This window comes from Petaurus breviceps, unplaced genomic scaffold (assembly GCF_028583685.1).
Source record: "Petaurus breviceps papuanus isolate PSGF00001 unplaced genomic scaffold, PetGlider_PUasm1.0 90847, whole genome shotgun sequence".
NCBI lineage: Eukaryota > Metazoa > Chordata > Mammalia > Diprotodontia > Petauridae > Petaurus > Petaurus breviceps.
In genome coordinates, this window is record NW_027187360.1 from 25,199,684 (window position 1) to 25,204,560 (window position 4,877).

General features: G+C 37.9%; 2 protein-coding genes across 4 annotated transcripts in view; one reads left to right on the forward strand and one right to left on the reverse strand.

Moving 5' to 3' along the window:
• PRPF6 (pre-mRNA processing factor 6) overlaps positions 1 to 4,877 on the forward strand; it is a 324,132-nt gene that overhangs the window by 227,447 nt on the left and 91,808 nt on the right. The gene's annotated exons all lie outside the window — the stretch shown is intronic.
• SAMD10 (sterile alpha motif domain containing 10) overlaps positions 1 to 4,877 on the reverse strand; it is a 14,632-nt gene that overhangs the window by 4,586 nt on the left and 5,169 nt on the right. The window lies entirely within an intron of this gene.

The following is a 4,877-nucleotide window of genomic DNA, read 5'->3' on the forward strand; positions in this document are numbered from 1 at the left end:
CCTTCCTTCCTTCCTTCCTTCCTTCCTTCCTTCCTTCCTTTCTTCCTTCCTTCCTTCCTTCCTTCCTTCCTTCCTTCCTTCCTTCCTTCCTTCCTTCCTTCCTTTCTACCTTAATTCAAGAGACATTCACTGGGTGCTAGGTGATGGAGAATGAGTCCAATATTTCTCATTCCTAAAAGAGTAGGCAGTTCCAGAACACCCATTACATAGATAACAACTCTGAGTCATACAAAGATGAACTTAAAATAATAGGATACTTAGTCTGAAGAAGAAAACAGTCTGGGGGTGGGAGAGGGAGAATACAAAGCATGATATCTGTCTTCAGATATGTGAACGGCAGTAGTGTTGAAGAAGAATTAGATTTATTTTCATGGAATCATAAAAGTAATGGAGTTCAGCCCATACCTGAAGAGGAATCCTCTCTACATTGTAAAGTATGCTAAAAATACAGAATGGTCATCTAGACTTAACTTAAAGACCTCTGGTGATGGAGAGCTCACTATCTACAGAGGAAATCCATTCCATTTTGGGACAGATCTGATCATTAGGAAGTTTTCACTTACATCAATTCAAGATCTGTCTCCTTATAACATCCACACATTGCTTTTAGTTTTAAAAGCAATGTGTGGTTGGGGCCAAGCAAAACAAATCCAATGTTATTTCCTTACTTGAGTCCTTCAAAGACAGCTTTCAAGAATCCCTAAGCATCTTCCTCTGAACACACTCCAGTCTGACTGTGTTTGTCCTAAACTGTGGGGTTTGGCACTGAACACAGTACTGTGGACATAGTTTGATGAGCATAGAGGACAATAGAACTGTCACCTTAATCATTCTTGGTACTTTACTCTTATTAGTGTAGCCTAATATTGTATCTGGGGTGTGTGTGTGTGTGGGGGGCTTCCTTGTAATAATATTAACTGTTGTTGAATTTGTAGTCTAAATAGACTCTAAGCCCAGATATTTTTCACATGACTATTGCCTAGTCATACTTCTCCCATTCTACATTTATCTAGTTAATATTTTTGGAACTGAAGTTCAGGACTTATATTTATTCCTATTAAATTTCACCTTATTATAATCAGAGCATTGTACCATCTTGCTGATGTTTTGAAATCCCCATTCTATTGCCTAGCATTTTACCAATCCCTCTGGCTTTGTGTCATTCACAAATCTGAAAACAGACATTTATGTCTATCTAAGTTACTGATCAAAATGTTGAATAGAATAGATTCAAAGAAAGATTTCTGGGTCACCTACTAAAAGTCTCCCTCCAGGTTCACATCAATGCATTGACTGACTGGTCCAGTCATTCAGTTAGCTTGAGATCCACCTAATTGTTCTACAATCTAGTCCCTATCTCCATTTTGACCACAAGGATAGTGGGAGAAACTTTGTCAAATGCTTTGCTGAAATTCAGAGTTAATGTATACAATGAATATATAATTCCTCTAATTAGTCTATGATGTGTGAGTAGCTCTGTCAGAAGAGATGAGGTTATTCTAGCATGACTTTTCCTTAGTGAATTCATGTAGACTGCTTCATCAAATCAAGAAGTAGGGGGCATTATTGCCATGTTCAGAAAAGGCAGCAAGGGCAATGTAAGGCCAAATGTCCAAAGCTGCCAAACAGTAAATATTGCCTTTTTATAATATCAGCTAAGAGTAATGGAAAGAACATCATACTTGGAACAAAGGTGTAGGTTCAATTTTTAGCTATAATATCAACTAGCTGTGTAACTTTGGGCAAGTGATTCTGAACCTCATCTTCCTTATCTGTAAAATGGGGATAATTACTTTTACTACAACTCTAGGATTAATGTGAATAAGACACTTTGAAAATGTTAAAGTGCTGTAGAAATTTGAGCAATTGATGTCTTTTAAATTATCAATAGATGACTTTGTAGGAGGTGCTGGACCGAATTTAATCCCTTCCATGAATTCCCCACTGAACAAACTGTTAGTCAAATAGGCACACTTTAAAAAAAAACACAAACTTTTAGGATAATGTGATATAGAGAAAAGATTTGAAGTCACAAGATTTGAGACTAAATCCTCTCTTTACTCCTTGTTACTACCTCTGGGACCTTTGGCAAGTCAATTAACCTTTTGTGACTTGTTTCCTTGTCTGTAAAATTAGGGGCATGAGGGAAGAGATTCTCTCTAAATTCTCTGCCAGTTCTAAATCCTCTGATCTCCTAGGACATTGGTCATAAATCAGTTTTGATCAGTGACTTCCTAATGACAAGTCTGTGCCCTGTTACTGTTTGTCAAGCCACTGGCACTTTTGCTACAAACTGTGGTTTACCTCCCCTTGGCCAGGTGGAACAGGACCTATCTCTCAGTGCTCAGGAAGCATCTCTTTAATAATACATTCTATGATTTTGCTCAAGTTCACTGGTCTGCTGTTGGGACAATCCATTTTCTTCTCATTTTCAAAAATGATCAGTACATTTGCCCATCTCCAGTTTAATAGCACCTCCCCCATTGTTCATGAATTTTTCAAAGATTGCTGATAGCAGCTTAGTAATAACGTTTATCAGTTCTTTCCAGACCCGGAGATATAGTTTTTCTAGGCCAGGTGCCTTGAAGTCACTAAAGGCAACTACATAGTTGCTTTCTTAATATGGCCTCACTTATCTTTCATTTCATTTCCCCAGTAAATGTTTTTATTCTGTCCTTGCCAGTCCAAAGATCATTCTTCTTGTTAGAGAAGATAGAAGAAAAATAGGAGTTGGGTATTTCTGCCTGTTGTGCGTTTACAGTAATTCTTTTCCTGTTTTTGTTCTTGCCCCCAAAAGGGGCAAGATTAGGCAGATGGTGATTCAGTGAATAGAGAACTGGGCCTAGAGGAAAGTGGGAGTTCAAATCTGACTTCAGATACTTACTAGCTATATGATCCTGCTAAGTAATTTAATCCCTGAGTGACTTAGTTTCCTCAACTGTAAAATGGGGATAATAATAGCACCTACCTTGTAGGGTTATTGTGATGATCAAATGAAATAATATTTGTAAAAAGCACTTAGGGAAGTGCATGGCACTTAGGAGGAGCTATATAAATATTTATTCCCTTCACCAACCAAGTTTTTAAAAAGTACTCCCCCACCTTCAATTTCATTTAGCATTTATTTAAGCCTTACCTTTAGTGTTGCTGGTATTGTTCTTAAGGGAATATGCCACTTCCCCCCCCCCACATTTATCCCCAGTTACTTGCCCTTTCTTCTCTTTTTTCTGTCTTATGCACAGGGTGTCTCAAAAGGCTTAGTATTGTTTAATTTTAATAAGCTCATTAACTATCAATAAATTAATATCAACAATAATTCTATTAATAACATAGTAAATTAGGGGTGGCCAGGTGGCTCAGCAAGTAAAAGCACGGGCTCCAGTGTTAGGATGACCTGGGGATCAAATCTGGGCTCAGATACTTAGCACCACACCCAGAAATAACTGGCCGTGTAACCTTGAGCAAGTTACTTAACCCCGATTGCTTTAAAAAAAAATAACATAGTAAATTAAAATGAATGAAATATAAATAAATTATTCCATAAGCTTATTAAAACTTAAACTACACTAAGACTTTTGAGATACCCTGTATATAGATCTTAAGAAAAACAAATAGGGGTGGCTAGGTGGTGCAGTGAATAGAGCACTGTCCCTGGAGTCAGGAGGACCTGAGTTCAAATCCAGGCTCAGACACTTGACATGATTACTAGCCGTGTAATTTTGGGCAAGTCACTTAACCCCAAATGCCCTCCAAAAAGCTAAAAAAAGAAGGCAGGAATCATCTCCCGTAAGTCTTTATTTCTGGGGCGGCTAGGTGGTGCAGTGAGTAAAGCACCAGCCCTGGAGTCTGGAGGACCCGAGTTAGGTTCCAGCCTCAGTGTTATAACCTTGGGTAAGTTACTTAACCTCAACTGCCCTCCAAAAGGCAAAAAAAAAGAAAAGAAAAGAAAAGAAAAACAAACACTAAGATGGCCAGTATATCCCCTATGCATCTATACCTGTTTCTTTAGAAAGCTTCCCCCTTTCTTTCTTATTAGAACAATTCATTTGTGTTTTTAGATTTTTTTTCTCAAGAGATTCCTATACCTCCTTGCTAACTTCTATATAAATTTAGGCTATAGGATGCTTTGTATTCATTCTCTGAACTCTCTGAAACTTATTCTCCCAAAATCTGGGAGGAGGGAGTGACGTTACACTATACTTGGTGATCTTGTCCTTATCTACCTCACACTCTAAAATATCATGGCATCTGTTTTCCAGAGTTCCTTTCTATTTCACCAAGCAGTTTTTTCCTTTGTGGTCAAAATCAGAGCCACAACAATGGAACCATCAGATTGGCAAAGGTGACAAAAAAGAAAATGAGAAATGTTAGAAAGGCTGTCAGAAAACAGGCACATTGATGATTAGCAGAGCTGTGAATCAGTCCCAGTCATTCTGGAATGAAATTTGGAATTACGCCCCCCAAAAGTGACTAAACTGCATGCCCTTTGACCCAATGACATCACTTCTAGGCCTACACCCCCAAGAAATTAAAGAAGGAATAAAGGTCTTATATGTACAAAAATATTTATAGCAACTCTTTTTGTGATGACAAAGAACTAGAAACTAAGGATATGTCTATCAACTGAGGAATGGGTGAACAAATTATGGCATATTAATGTCATAGGATACTATTATGCTATAAGGAATAATTAAGTGGAGGAGTTAGGTGGTACAGTGGATAGAGCAATGGCCCTGGAGTCAGGAGGACTTGAGTTCAAATTGACCACAGACACTTACTAGCTGTATGACCTGGGACAAGTTACTTAACCCCAATTACCTGAAAGAATGTAAGAAAGAAAGAAAGAAAGAAAGAAAGAAAGAAAGAAAGAAAGAAAG